Source organism: Camelus dromedarius, chromosome 15, assembly GCF_036321535.1.
Source record: "Camelus dromedarius isolate mCamDro1 chromosome 15, mCamDro1.pat, whole genome shotgun sequence".
Lineage (NCBI taxonomy): Eukaryota > Metazoa > Chordata > Mammalia > Artiodactyla > Camelidae > Camelus > Camelus dromedarius.
In genome coordinates, this window is record NC_087450.1 from 33,375,048 (window position 1) to 33,390,941 (window position 15,894).

The following is a 15,894-nucleotide window of genomic DNA, read 5'->3' on the forward strand; positions in this document are numbered from 1 at the left end:
ACCCTCCAGGTGACCTGAAATGCTCATTTGGTATGAGAAATACATCTTTACTGTTTTAAACCACTGCAATGTTGGGATGTTTGTTACCACAGCCTAAGCCAGCCTATCCTGCCTGATAGGCCTACCTTATAGGGTGGATGAGCGGATTCATAATATAATGTGCGTAGAGAGCCAGGTGCCCCTACACACACTGCTTCCTTTTCCTCCTCCTCCTCTCCTATTATTTCACTTTTTATGAAGCTTTGAGCCCAGTCACAAAAATCAACCCAGGCCCACCACATTTCTGGGACAGGAGCACAGAGATGGTGAGGTCGGGGGGACAGATAGATACGCAAGTGACTGTCATATGATGTGCAATGCTAATTACCCATATGAGTCCAGAGCTAGGTAAGCCCAGGGGAGGGAGTGGTAAGTCTATCGGTTCCTCAAAAGGGAAGTCTGAACTAAACTATCTAGGCATTGGTTTGATTTCTTCCAGCAGAACCAAGGGAGTGGTGTGGTCCAGTAGTGAGGGCAGCTGTGATTCACTGAGCATCTGTGACGTACTGCATACTGAATCGGGCACTTCAGCCAATTGTCCCCTACTGTCAGAGCAACCATTCTGTGTGCTACCATTACGCCCATTTTATAGATAAGAAAACCAAGGCCAGTGAGGTCACTGTACTTGTACATGGCAGTGTGTGTGCACAGATACAGAGACGTGGCGACTCCTGACCTAGCTTCAGTCTTGAGCCTCCCAAAGGGCCACGTTACACAGATCCAGGGAGATTGATCAAAGACCGTAATCCATACTCCACTCTGTGGCCTGGGAGAAATTTCCAAATCATGGCTCTGGTAAAGTCACGGCACTGCTCACAGACCCACGGCGTCCTCCGCAAGGCCCGGCGGTCTGGCCGGCTCCTTTGAGCCCCACCCGAGACTTGCCAGCATTGTCTCTGGCTACAGCCACTCACGTTCCCAGGCTTCTCGTCTGTGCCTGAACATTTCCTGCCATTTTCTGCCTTTTGGGTTTTGTTCAAGCATCTGTCTGGAATGCCCTTTCCCAATATAATCACCTGCCTGAGGCCTGCCTTTCCTGCAGAGTTCAGTCCCACTCCACCTTCCCTCTCTGGCCCAGGCAGTCCCTGCTGGAATTGAGCTTGGGGGAGTGTCAGTCAAGTTGATTGGATTGGGTTTGAATGAAAGGACAAGAAAACGTTGTTCACTGGGGTGTAGATATGTTCTAATATTTAACATGCAGACCTCAGTAGTGCATGAATATGATTTACAGATATGTATAAATATATCAAAGGTGTGTGCTGAGAGTTGTTTTTTTAACTGATAATAGCACTCAGTCAAGCAAGTCTGGAAACTGCCGCTGTGTAGCCTCCCACATGCGGTAGAGGTTTGCTATTTACTGGCTGTGTGACTTAGGAATGTTACTCCACCTCTCCGAGCCCAAGTTTTCCTGTCTGTAAAATGGGAATTATCTCGGTTCCTACCCCCTAGGGTTAGTGAGGGCTCAAAGAAATAAAACTGTAAAGGGAACAGCCCTCTAAGATGTGATCTGAGTCCCAGCCTGGGGACGTCCAGGCTGTCAGTGAGTCCTGATGGGAGGAATGGAGGAGGAGGGGAGGAAGGTGGCTGTTGATGTGGACTCTGCGGCTAGGGCAGATTGGGCTGAGACAATCCCGGCGGTGTTTGATAAAAGGCGGGGGCTCTTCTCTGTCAAGTAAATATTATAAGAAAAGGCCGTCTCCGGGGAACGGCTCCCTCCGGTTCCCCCCTTGAGGGCCAAAGTCCCCAGGGGCCAGTCTGGAGGCTCCTTTTATGTGACTGTAAAGTAATCCAGGGCCTGGCAGGGTCGAGGCTGGGCGGGCACTGACGCGCAGGGCGGCATTGATGCAGTCAATGATTACCTTTTATGCCTAGCCATAAAGGCAACCGCCCAGCCCTCTGGACAATGCCCCCTCCAGACAATGCCCCAGGAGGGTGGGTGCACACGCGTGCGCGTGCATACACACACACACACACACACACACACACACTCAGCTGCTGGGCAGGGACCTATCCCCGCTTGAGGTCTCTGAGAACATTCCTCAAAAGACATCTCTGTCTCCCCTGGGCAGTCCCTGGAGATTTGGCCTAGGAGCTAAGGGCATTTGAGTGGCTGTAAGTGGGACCCACTAAGGTTTGAGACACACAAGAACTACATCCAGGGCCCTGGATCCTATTCTAGATGGGTCTATGTAGAGGGGTGGGGTAGTCACCCAGACTCAGGACCGTCTTAGTGGGAAGGCAGGTATTCTAGGACAGATCAAAGTCCATTCCCATTTTACAGGTGGGGCAGTTGAGGTCTGGGTGCATAGCAACTTGCCCAGGGGCCTCAGGAGGGGGACAATGGCCGAGCTGGGAGAAGAATCCTGGTTCTCTCTGGCAACACCAGACTGAGGGGGTCCAGGTGGGACTGTCAGGTGTCAGGAAAAGTTTGGGTCACTTCTCAGAGAAGATATCTCCCTTGGGGCTCAGAGGGGAGCTGGGAAGAACCCGAGGGCCTGGCTTTGAGGCTAATGTTGGGAAGAGACCAAGAATGACCCCCTTGCGTGGCCAGGGGCCACGTGCAGGGCCTGCTGTGCTCATACAGGCACCTTCCATGGCATTCTTACCCTGTCCTGATGGGTACATATCCCTGCCTGCCTGGATAGGGGCAGCCAGCTATGGGGGCAGGGCAGGGCAGGGCAGGGCAGGGCAGAGATGGCCAAATTAATATTTCACCTCTTGGACTGATAAAGCCCAGGAACATGTGTCCTAGCAAGAGAGGCTGGAGGAGCAGGGGTTGCAGTCCCTGGTAGGGGGTTCTGGCTGCTCCATGGCCCCTGCCTGAGGCAGGAGGTCAGGAGGCCTGGCATCACTTTCCTCTCCTGGCTGAGGGGAGAACTCTGCACTATCATCTTGATGAGCATGGGAGGGACTAAACTAAAGACTCCACAGGGCATCTCTCAGACAAGTCAGTCTGCTATCTTGAGAAAAGAGGGCTGTTATTCACAGTGGTTATAAATGCTTCATGGAATCAGAGTGAAGTTGCTTTGAGCCTCAGCCAGAATGCCCCAATCAACCTTTGGCTCTGATAAAGATAAGCGGACCCAAGGTGATAACACACAAACCAGAAACTGTCAACAGGTGCTAATTAGGGCACTGGGTGCTGAGCCGCACCCACTACACCTGACGTGGGGAGAAATCTCAGGTGGGGAGCCAGGGCTTGATCTGGGTGGGGAAAGATATGGGCTCACTGGTGCAGCTCAGCCTTATCACCTTTTTGCCACCTCCTCTTTCCAAGGACTTCCCCACCCCCATCCTACCCCCGATTCCTGCCTATATGACATTTCATATGACGAAAGAACAAAATATATTCAAACATTGTTGTAAAAAACATGATGATCGTGATATTACACAGTGGAAATAGTCCCAAATTGGGAGCCAAGAGACCTGACTCTTGTCTTGCTCTGTACAACCTTGAGCCAGTCATTTCTCCTGGAACTTCAGTCCCCACCCTCAGCAAAACGGGGGATAGAAATGGGGCAGGTGTAGAGCAATCCCCCTGCTGGGGTCCCAGCTGGGTCTAAAGTTCATGATCTGTTGCTGCAAAACACGGCAATCCGTGAAGTGTACAAAACATGTCACTGGTGCCACCCAGCAATGCTGGGGTGTGTGTGACACTTAACAGAGTCACAAATCCATCTGCAGAAGAGAGAGCCATGAGGAGGGCTCCAAGGCGCAGACAGTTCTCAGGGCTCCCGGAATCCCCTCCTTATCTGAGCCAGCGGTCAGCGTGCCTGCTGCCTGCTCTCGGTGCCCCTTAAATAAATGCGGCAGAGGGCTGATGGTTCATTTCCCTCCCTCCCTGGCACTCCTCAACCCCCTCCTCCTCTTCAGGGTACACACACACTGAAGTGGCTGCCCAGAAGTGACCCAGGGTGCTGAGTCGGGGCCCCCAGTCTTCAGGTCTGCGCTGGGCCGGCTCACTGGAGTTGGGGTGGTGACCAACCAGCACCAGCACAGATTCTACTTTTCATCAGCAAGGCCCAACCTGAGAGCAGGGCAGGGGTTCACCACATCTCCTGGGAACTGGTAGGAACTGTGTGGACAGGATTGGGTGGCCTATATAGATGTGGGGATGGAGGAGGGCAGGGAAGTGGCTGGGGAGATGGCGGGGTCACTGGGAGGTGAGAAGGCACGAGGGCCTTGACCATCCTTCCTCTGGCCAGCTTCTCCAGACAGTAGGGTACCTGCACCGCCAGCTTGCCAGACTCAGCACTGGGCAGTGGGGCAGGGCAGTGACTCAGACCAAGGCCGCCCTCCAGCTCTCACAGGGGTCCCTTAACGGAGGAGAAGGGCAAACATCCATGCCCCAGGGCCGAAGTAACAGCTTCAACAGAAATCACTAACAGGGCAGTGGCTCTAAGCTGGGAGCAGTTTCTCCCGCCTGGGGCAGTGGGCAGAGTGCGGTGAGGAGACAGGAGAGTCCTGGGAAGGTGGTGCCCAAAGTGAATCTTGAAAGATGAGTAGAAATGCATCATTCCTTAACCCCTCGCAGCTGTGGCTCATCTGAACAGTGGGCATAATGAATGGTACTTTCTTCCTGGGCTGCTTGTGAGGCTTGAATGAGTGAAAATCTGTAAAGCGCTCAGTACAGGGCCCTGCTGGTCATCAGTGCTCAGGTGTGGACTATTGACTTTATGGCTGGGAGGGTAAGGAGGGAGGGCGTTTCAGGCAGAGCCAAAGGCAAGTACCTGGGGGTAAAAAAAAAAAAGAAGACAAAACGCCGGACCCTACACAGTCTGGCAGGCTCTGGGAAGCATTGTGGAGCCACGGCGCGTGCCTCTGTATGCTGGGGGTGAGCCGGCCAGCGAAGGTGCTGGGCTGGCCGTGTAGCCACTGCTAAGTCCAGCCTGGGGAGGGCACTCCCAGGAGGGCAGTCATGGGGAGGGGAAGTCCCCCAAGGTTGGCCCACCAGGGCCTGATCTCAGCTCCCAGGGGTTGAGTCAGGGGCCAAGGTTTTGTGGGACTTGGATACTTTTTCTATGAGGCTAGAGTAGGAGGGAGGAGACCTTGAGGAGTTACAGAGGAGGAGGCTGGGGCTGTGTGTGTGTGTGTGTGTGTGTGTGTGTGTGTGAGAGATAGAGAGAGAGAGAGAGAGAGAGAGAGAGAGCGGACTGTAGGGTTGGGGCATAGGCAAAGGAGCAGGGACCCTAGGCAGCCAGAATTTGTGCCTAGGGGAGGTAAGAGGGGCACAGGTCCCTTTCCCAGGCCAAGGGCTCTGCTCTTCAGCACCAGGAGGGCTGGGGCCTCTGCAGGAGAGGCCAGGAGGCCACGCCCCACACGGACTGTCGTGGCCCAGCCCAGCACCTGCACTGTCTTCATCTCTGGTCAGAGCGTGGCTGGGTGTAAATGGGTGTGTGTGTGTGTGTGTTTGTGTGTGTGTGTGTGTGTACACAGGCGGCATTTCTTGATCAAGGAATGCTCAGAAGTTCCTGCTAAAGGTCAGGCCAGTGAGGAGTGAGGGCCTGGCCTACCTCCTCAGGCCCTGGCAATGGGACAGCGCTGTCCCACCCAAATCGGCTGGGCCTTGGGGGCAGGGGAGCTGATGGGCCTCTGACTCAGGCGAGGCAGGGAGGAGGGGCTGGAAGTGGCAGGACGAGCAGGAGTCGGTTAGTCATCCTCTGAGTAGCAGGCGGCACACTCAGCTTTGGGTGGGGGGGCTTTCCTGCCACCAAAACAACAGCCTGGACCTGGGCCAGGGGTCAGGATGCAGGACAGGACGTGTTCTTGGGGCCTCTGAGCAGCTGATGGAGGTCCTGGAGGTGAATCCAAGGCTGGTGCCCAGGCACAGGCCCAGGAAGGTCTTTGGGGGTTTGCTGCAGCCCTGTGTCACTGACAGCTCACGGGAAAGCCGCACAAATGTATGTCTGGTGCGGTGAGCCACTGAGGCAGGTCCACAGCACCCAGCACAGGGCCGGGCACCCAGGAACACACTCTGGTCATGGGGTGGGATTGAGCAAAGCTGGCGAAGAAAAGTGCTGGAGGCCTGAACTCTGAGAATCCAGGAGCAGTCTCAGGAGACACACCGGGATGGGGAAGGGCACCCTGTAGGTCTCATGTCTGCCAAGGCCTCTGCTACGGACACGAGGAACAGCCTTGAGCACTCCAAGCTTTCTGGCCCCAAAATGCAGCCTCCGTGGGACTGTGGATAAGACCCGTCTCAGCTTATCCCAGTTCCAGCCACAGAGGTCCCGTGGAAAAACCTCTCCTGAAAGAAGCTGCCTTTGAGCTTTCCAGGAATGCTGTCCTGGGGCGGAACCAGGATGGCAGCGGAGGGGAGAGGCGTAGGGTGGTATGTTCCAGAATAGACTTGGACCCGAACCTGAGAGCACTGTGTTCCCATGGGCCTGATGCCTGGCTGTGGAGAAACCAAAAGGTCATGGATGTGCCTGGCAGAACCAGGACGAAGCAGAATGTGTGTATGTGTGTGTGTGTGTGAGAGAGAGAGAGACATACGCGGGTCTGGGGATGACCTGAAATGTTACATGTCTGTGCCCCTAGTGCTAAAGGCAGCCTGGACCAAACTTTTTTAAAGAAGTTTAAAAAGAGACACAGTACTGTGCAGTGGTTAGAAGTGCGGGCTCTGGAGCCAGAGTGTCTGGGTTTGCATCTGGACTCCTCTACCCACTCCCGGCTGCTGTGACCTCAGGTGAGCTGGTTCATCCAGCTCTGTGTCTCAGTTTCCACAACTATAAAGTGAGCGTCAGAACAGTATCTGCCTCACAGGGTCACGGCAAGAATTAAATGAGCAAATATAAATAAAGTGCTTAGAAATGGGCCTTACTCAGAGTGAACACTCTGCAGGTGTGACTGGTCCTTGCTGAAGGACTGAAACGCCATGTCAGGCAATCAATCAATGCCAGGCCCAGGCCCAGGCCAGTGTGAGCTCTGGCCAACTGAGCCCAAATGGGGCGTGGAAGGGCCGTTAGCGTCAGCACATCCAAAGTCCTTGGACCTGCTGAGTTGGCACAGGGTGCCTACCTTGGCATTCTCAGCCCTGAAGAAAGCCCTAGAGAAATGCCTGGGCTTCTCAAAGTGTCAGTAGGTGAAGGGAATGAGGGACTGGGAGACCCCACCCTTGGCTAAAGGTTCCTTCTCTGGCTCGCTAACCTCCCCTGCCCTCACTGCAGGGCTGGGCCCGGCTGACTGATCGGTTGTGCATCTTTTCTACAGCAAGTGGAAGGTCAAGTATGCAGAACTCATTCCATGGGAACTGTAGTGATGAGTGTGTGCCTGTCGGGGTACAAAGTCCCCAGCCCATGGATGCTTCCCTACTCCGACTAGAATTCCATAGCAGCCTGCCTATCTGGCACTAATTCTTAGCCGCCTTATATTTCTAATGATTTCATCCAGCTGGTCAATTGGTCAATCAACAAATACTTGTTGCAGCCCTATTACATGTAATACTATAAAACTTTAGGGATGCAGAGATCTCTGTTGTGAATGATAGGACCAGTGCATGGGCTCCAGGAGTGAGATGGGATAGGGTTTCCTGGTTGCAGGAATAATGTGGATCAAAGCATATCAGAAGGAGAGAGTCTACCCAAGGCGTGAGATGTGGCTTGAGGGAGGGGAAATGAGAGGAGGTGGGGCAGGAGGCAGGGTCAGAGTGGGCCAGGAAGGGCCCTGTGGGTCTGGCTTTCTCTGAAAGGAGCCATCGAAGGCAAGACTTCAAACACCCGGAGGGTGAGGAGATGCTTTTGACATCCCCCAAGGTTGGGCCTAGAAGCTGTTCAATGAACCTTTGCAGGTTAATGACAGGGCAGCATTGGGGTATCCAAGGGCTCAGGTGGCCCCGTATATTGCAGACCGCATGATTGGCTCATTCTGTTGCTATGCCTTTTGGTGGCCCCGTGGCACTGGGGGCCCGGTGTTTAGGTGTCAGTGGACAGGTCCCCACCTGTGTGTGTGTCAGTGAGTGTCTGTGGGGCCATGATTCAGCCAGTGATGTTTGTGCGTGTCTGCACACGTGCCCTGACTGGGGCATTCCCCAGTGGCTGGTGGACTATTTTTAGAGGTATTAGCCCCTAGTTATGGCCCCTATCCCCACCCTATCCTATGTACACCTGCTCAGGTGAGAACACCTGGAGGTGATTCCACATCTGGGCTTGTACTTGGCTGGAAGTTGTCTCTGGGCAACAGGCCAAGCAGGTGTTGGCCTCCTTGGGAGCCTGGCCTGGGGAGGAGACAGGGAATGGGGCTGGTGGGAGAGGGTCTGGGGTGAGAGTAGCTGGGTCTTCAGGCCCTTGTTGGGCTTCAGAGAGTGGCTACAGAAACAGCCAGTGGCCATCCATCCATTTTTGTCTTTCCATGTATCCACCCATCCTCCTGTGTCTTTTAGTCCATTTGCTAGTCTGTTTGTCCATCCATTGACCATCTGTCTGTCCCTAGTCCTCCCCTCTAACAGCTTGCCCCACTCAGGCACCTTTTTCTCGAGTCTTCTGATGCAGGCTGTGAATATAAGTCTTGCCCTGACCCTCAGTAGTTCCTGGGGTCACAACATAACTCCTCATCCCTGGTGCTCAGCCTGCCCGGTGGGCCTCCACTTCACCCCATGGGTACCATGAGGTCCCAGCACAGACATGGCACTCCCTCACTAGTCCTGGAGTCGAAGATGCTCAGATACCTCTTCCAGCCCTCTTCCCAGAAAGTCCTCTTGCCTCTTACCATACAAGGCTCCTCTCCTCCAGGGAGTCCTCCCTGACTGCCCTGCTCTGCTCCTGTGTCCCCGGACCTCACTCTGTTGCAGCCCTGTGCAGGCTGTAGGAAGCCATGCCCAAGTCCTGTGGGAGCAGAGCCAAGGGTTCCTAGATGGGGAGGTGCCACCTAAAATGGGGAGCTCCCTCAGACCATGGGGCCGGGGAGGGCCATGGAGCAGTTCATGTGTCCTTTCTCTCCTCGGGGATTTCCTGGGATGTGGCCCAGCCAGACCTGCCCCACCCAGACTTCCAGCACAGTGCTGAGGCTCCCCCGGGGAGGTTCTTCCTGTAGAAACTGGGGACTCCCACATCCTGGCTTGGGCTCTGGGTGTGGGGGCTTGGGCAGGCCAGAGAAGGACAAACCTCCTGGTGCTGCTTTCTCCAGGGCCTGGGAGAATCAGAACACCAGGGCAGGGATGGGTGAGGGGAGGGGGTAATTAGTTAATGGAGTGTGTGTGCGCATGCATTCATTTATAGAGCAAACATTTCCTGAGCGCCTGGTATGCAGCAGGCACTGTTACAGGCACTGATGAAACAGCAGTGGACAAGACCAACAGGGGTGCTGTCCTTGGGAGGCTGATGTTCTAGCCGGAGAGGCCCAAGAGCTGCCAGGTCGGTGTCAGTGTGTGTTGGGGACTGTGAGCATGGGGATAGGGTGTGTGTGGATAAGCGGCCCAGACATAAACGGGGTCAGGCCCAAGCAGGGACGCGTGTGTGCAAACTTGAGTATGTATCTTTGGGGTACCCATGGGTCCCCTGCGGTCTGTGCTAGGCATGTGATGTGTGTCTGTGGAGGCCCAGAACTGGCGTGCATGTGCATATCAGCCAGTTTGGGAAGCTGTGTGGCGGCCACACCTGGCTGACTCCCAGGCTATGGGGATCTATTTTTAGAAGTGACAGCCTGTAGATCCCCCGCCACCCACCCACACCTGCTCAGGTGCCCAGCCGCTGAGGAGGGCCCAGCTGGCCTGCGGGTGAGAGTGAACCTGTCTTAGCCAGTGCTACCAGCTCTCTGCCACTCAGACCCACACTTCAAATGGAGCAGACTCTGGCCTCTGGTTAAGCAGGGTGGGCCATGCCTGGGGCCCTGATGATCGATGGGGAATCCCAGCTCCCATGCCCCACACCTGCAGCCCTACCTCCTGTCACCTGGGAATGCCCTACCCCACCCCACCCTTTGCAGGAGGCCCAGCTTTGGAAAACTCCAGGATGCCTCTGGCCCTCCATGCCCAGGCTGTCACCCTGAGAGGTGGACCAGGCTGGGCTGGAGGTGGGAGGAGAGGAGGGAAGTGGGTCGGGATGACCTCCTCTCTTACCAAATAGCAGGCCTCTCCATCACTCCATCCTTCCAAAAGGCTTCTTTCCTGGCTGCAGGTGGACCGCCCAGAGAGGCAGAAGCAGCTGGGCTACCTGTGCATCACTCCTCCCTGCCTCTGATCCCTCATTCTCTCCTCTTTGTGTCCCATCTCTCCCCTTCTCCAACCTTTGTCATCTTTCTGAGTTAATGACAACATGCACTGAATTCCAGCTTCAACAGGCGTGGTGCCAAGTGCTTTGCACATATTATCTTATTTAACTATCACAATGAAGTCGTTGCTTTCACCCCCTGTTATAGGGAGAAGGCTGAGGCTCAGAGGGGTTCAAGTCACCCAGTGAGGAGGGCTCAGGGCAGGGGCTCAAGCCCAGGCTCAGGCACATCCTGTTGCGCTTTGTCCTCGGGCTTGCCCTGCTGTCCTCCTCCCAGACATGGTCTTGGTGGGAACTGAGCTGTGGCCCAGGAGCCCTTCCTTGGGCTGTGGGAGTGGGTACACAGAAGGAAGAGAGGATGACAGATGCACTGGGGACCCGGGTAGTGGCCCAGCCACCCCCCAGGTTCTGGCCCCTCCCCTGCTGCAGAATCTTCCATGGCTCCCTACAGGCATTTACGGGGCAATCTCAAACTTCTCTTAAGCTGGCAAGCAGCCTTTCCTGTACTACCACCATCTCCTCCTCCCTGACAACACTCAACCAGGCAAATGCTTGCTTTCCCTCCAGTGCAGTTAAAGAGTAAGGATATAAAATGCCCCGCCTGGAGCTACATGCCTTGCCGATTTCATTTCACTTCGTCGGCATGATGTCTGGTGCTCTCTGTACAAATGAGGAAACTGAGCTCAGAAGTGGGCAGCTGTTGCTCAAGGCCACACAGCTGGTAGGGAACCAGTGGGACTCAAAACCACTCATCTGGGGTGAGGGTATAGCTCAGTGGTAGAGAGTGTGCTTAGCATACAGGAGGTCCTGGGTTCAATCCCCAGTACCTCCATTAAAAATAAATAAATAAATAAACCTAATTACCTCCTTCTGCCAAAAAATACCTAACATAAAACCGCTCATCTGACTGTGCTGTTCAGTTCAATGGGGTTTGATAGACAGGCCATGGTTGTTACAGCGCCAAATCCTATGCCAGCGGCTAGGGATAGAGACAGCATTAGGGGAGGGGGTACACGCATGTACACGCACACACACAGGCACTCACGCACGCAAACGGCATCCACAAGGTAATAGTGCTTCTTCCTGCAGGTCCTCTCTCCCCTTTCTCCTCTAACACTTCAGATAGGGAGGGCAGTGGGGAGGGGAGGCAGACAGGGAGGAGGGGGAGGTGCTGAATTGCTCACCTCCCAGTCTTAAAACCTTCACACTTGTGACTTAGACCCTTAGGTGGTCCCTTTCAAAGACTGAGCTCTATTTCCTTTTAAAAGAGGGCGAGAGTAGGAAAGAGAAAAACACATTTTGTTCTGATGTCTCAAGATGTCATTTGGGGACAGTTTGTCTTTTTCCCTCCCTATCTCTGTCCCCCCAGAGCCATAGAGAGCATCACCTCCACCCCATCCTTCCCAACATGGCTCCATTACCCCACTGAGCTTTCCAAAACCCTGGTGCCCAGTGCTGAGTCACTAGGCTGGGGTGGGTGTGACACAGGAAACAGTTTCTTCTCTGTGACAGTCAGGCATTGGGAGAGAAGCCAGGGGTCCTTGGCTAACCCAAGAACTCAGATCCAGTCCATTTCACTGTCCCTTACTTTTGCTGAGAAGGTCAGCTTGTTCTTGGACCAGAAACTCCATGAGACTGAGACCTTGCCTGTCTGGTTCAGAGGCTTACAGGTTTTTTTAAATAAAGCCACCATTGGCCCTTGACACGCTTTTGGAGGCCCCACCCAAATCACATGAAACATATTAAAATATGCTCTGCACATTGAATGTCATTTTACGGTAAATTTTTAAAAGGGTTTTCAATTAATTATGATTGTGAAATTATTCAACTACAATTAATGTGTTTAATTTAAAATAGACTCCAATTTCTTGAAAAGCATCATGCATACCTGGGAATTCTTTGAAATGAGAACATCTAAACCAACAAATTGCTTTCAAATGTAATGAAACATTTATGAGTTCCAATTTTCCAGTTAATGAACTTGCAAAAAGATTGTGTTTGGTTGACATTAAATTACATCATTTTAGGTTCGATTTTCCAGTCTTTTAAAAATGTTCAAGCCAATACATTTTCCCCCAGGTCTCAAACCCTTTCTGTAGGACCTTGAAAATTCCACGGGTCCCAGACACTTTGCCTATGTGGCTGTAAAAATGAATAGCCTGATGTAAGTGGCTCCTTAAACACTGTTGAAGAGAGGTAAGGGAAAGAGAAATCAATGATTTGGAAACAGAGAAAAAATGCTAGTATCCCTCATAATTAAAAACGTAAATTAAAATGAGGTACTATTTTTCATCCTTCAGATTGGCAAAGATGGAAACGTGGTTTTGGGTACAATCTGGCATAACTTTTTAGAGGACTACTGGATGATAGCTATCAAAATACAAAGTGCATATTCCCTTTGTCCCAGAAATTACAGTACAAGGAATCTAGGCTACTACAAATGTACAATGATCCATGGAGAAAGACGTTCATGGCCGTGGCCAACCAGGAACAGACTAGATGTTGACCAGTTAGGACTGACGTAAATGGTGGGACATCCCCACAATGGAATAGCACACAGCTGTGGAAGAATGTGTTGATATGGAGCAAATACCTTGATACAGTGTTAAGTGGGAAAAAAAATCACAGTGTAAGACAATGTGTAATGCGTTTTTTCTTTTGTGAAAGAAGGAAAATAATATACATGCATATACATGTATTTATATTTATACACTAGGAAATGCCTTGAAAGAATTGGAAGGAGACTTAGAAACTGGAGAAAATAGTTGTCTCTGAGAGGGAAACTGGGAAGATGGAAGAGAATTACTTCTCGTTTTTGCTATGTTTAATTTTTTTTTTAACCATCGGTACATATTTCTTTTTTCATGAAAAAAATCTGGTTATCAAACAGACAAATGCCTGTGGAATGAAAGAAGTAAAATGAGTGAATGAGTGAATGAATGAATGAATGTATGAATCCTAGGTGCCACATGGAGGAGGGAGTTGCTGCAAGGGGCTCCCGCCATCCAGTGGAGGAGACCCACAGAAAATGCACAGCGCAACAGTCTATTGATGGTGGGAGGAAGGGAGGGGAGGATTTCGAAGATTACTCCAGGAGAGTTTGAAGGATGGAGAGGGCTGGGCAGAGGGGAAGCATTGGAAGGGAGGGTTGGTGGGGTTTTGTCATGGGATGGCTGCCTCTCCATCCCTGTCCCTAACCCCGGCTCCTCCCTAGGTGTACATTCTATTTTAAGACTGGAAAGTCCCTTGCACGATGCCTGGCATATAATCTGTGGCAATAAATAGTGGTTGACTGAATGGATGGAATCAGTCACTGGTTAATCCAGGCTGCAGTGTTAGTCACTCCTGTCCCTTCCCTAAACACCTCCCCACCACCCAACAACAGATGACTCTCTCAGGGCTGCCGTGTACAGCTGTGCGGTGTGTCCACTGCACAACTCCAAGAAGTGCCATTTTCATAGACTGGCAGGTAAGTGATGCCTCCTGAAGTTGTGGGATGTAGCGCACCTGCAAAACAGTTTCTTCTTTCAAGCTTAGGGGAACTGAAGCCACATTGAGAGTGAGAGGGGTCAGGGAAGGGAATCCCAATCCAGACACTGCAGGCTTTTCCCTTTTTCTTTCTAATTCCTGAGGCCCCTTCTTTTGTTCCTCTCTAACTTGGGCTTGAGGTGACTTAGCCAAATCTGACCAATTACTCTCTTCCTTGACTACAGAGTTTGGGACTTGCAGTATGATCTTGGGCAAGCCCAAGAACCTCTTTGGGTCTAAGTTTCCCCATCTAAGAAATTAATAAATGTGTAGAGAACAACTCTTTTCTCTTTTTAAAAAATTATTGAAATATAGTTGATTTACAATATTGTGTTAGTTTCATGTGTACAGCAAAGTGATTCAGTTACATATTTTTTTCAGATTATTTTGCACTATAGATTATTATAAAGTATTGAATATAGTTCCCTGTGCTATACAGTAAATCCTTGTTGCTGGTCTATTTTATGTATAGTAGGGCAGCAGTTGTTAATGACTCTCCTGGGCTTGATGGGACCCCTATGGGGACAAAAGGTTGAAGGAATATATCCTTACAGGATGTGGCATTCTTGGAGGGGACAAATCCCCCCATCCTGCCCAGTTCTGCCCAGCCCTCCATGCCCTCGGGCCCTCGGCTCAGCTCAGGGGATGGTATCTTGGAATGGAAGGAATCTGTGTGGGAACAGGAGAAGCCCAGGTGGAGCCCTGACTGATGATAATCACTATGTGGTATCAAACAAGCCACAGCCCTGCCTGGGCCTCAGTTCCCCCCTCTGTAGCATGAGCACTTAGGCCAGATCAGCGAGTGTCAAAGGCTAGATGGAGCCTATCCTGGCCTTTTCTTTTTCTCTTTACTTTATATAATTTTTGTTTGATTCTTTGAAAAATTTTTTATTTCGGGGGAGGTAATTAGGTTTGTTTTTTTTTTTTAAATGGAGGTACTGGGGATTGAACCCAGGACCTCATCCCTGCTAAGCATGTGCTGTCCTACTGAGCTATACCCTCCCCCTTACTCTTTCTGATTACAAACATTGCACATGAACATGAATGTTCAGACAGTACCAAAAGAGGTAATGGACCAAGTGAAATCCAACCCTTATTGAAAATTGCTGATGGGTTTTTTTTTTTTTGGTGGCAGGGGGGTGGGCGTGTAACTTTTAATTCTAATACAATTTCAAATTTACAAAAAAAAAAAAGTGGCAAGAATAGTACAAAGACTATAGCATAGGTTTTACTCAAATTTATCAATTATTTACATTTTGTCCCTCTTGCTTTATTTCACTTTCTCTGTATATATGTGTATGTGCGTGAGTGTGTGTGTGTGTGTGTGTGTGTGTGTATAATTTCTTCCCAAACTATTTGAGAGTAAATTGAGATAGGTGCCCCTTTACCTCTAAATGCTTCAGGGTATATTTCCTAAGAACAGGGACATTCTCTTACCATGTAAGCCTTACATAACCCCTGCAGTTAACAAAATCAGGAAACTTAGCATTGGTACAATACCAGTTTGGACAATGTAGTCCACAGTTCATGTTCAAAGTCAGTTGTGTCATGACCTTTACATAGGTTTCCAGTGAAAGCAGAAAAATCCAGATGATACACTGAGTTTTTCCTAAAGCTAACATGTATTGGGGGGTATGGTTCAGTGCTAGAGTGTGTGCTTGCTATGCACAAGGTCCTGGGTTCAAGCCCCAGTGCCTCCATTTAAAAAAAAAAAAAAGCTAACGTATTTAATTTTAAGGATTATGTTTATTCTAAAATTGTGCTCTCACCTGTCCTGTTTTTTGTTTGTGTGTTTGTCTTTTTGATGTTTAAGATACCCCCTCTTTTATAAAATGATGGTGAGGGTAGACCATGGTTTATTTGCTATTTGCTTTTGAAATTCCTGGCAAAATAAAAAGTGGGTGATCCTATGTTCGTCTTCAGACTTCTTTTGCAGGGATCCCAAGGTGTGGTCCCCCAGTGTTCTCTGAGTCCAGGTGAGTCAGATCACCATAGACTTTCCTGAAGCCTATTTGAGAGCACTTTCCAAATGCTGGGAGTAGGGGATGTGACAGGCAGCCACAGGCCCTGCCCCTCTGGGAGCAAATGGTCTCTTACCCAGCAGAGTGCACCTTTATCCTTT

The 15,894-nt window shown here is 51.1% G+C and overlaps 1 non-coding gene across 1 annotated transcript; it reads left to right on the top strand.

Annotated features, from left to right (window-relative positions):
• The first annotated feature begins 15,400 nt into the window (after positions 1-15,400).
• On the top strand, positions 15,401-15,472 carry TRNAS-GCU (transfer RNA serine (anticodon GCU)). Its single transcript has one exon. It is a non-coding gene; the product is annotated as a tRNA-Ser (tRNA).
• Positions 15,473-15,894: the final 422 nt, after the last annotated feature.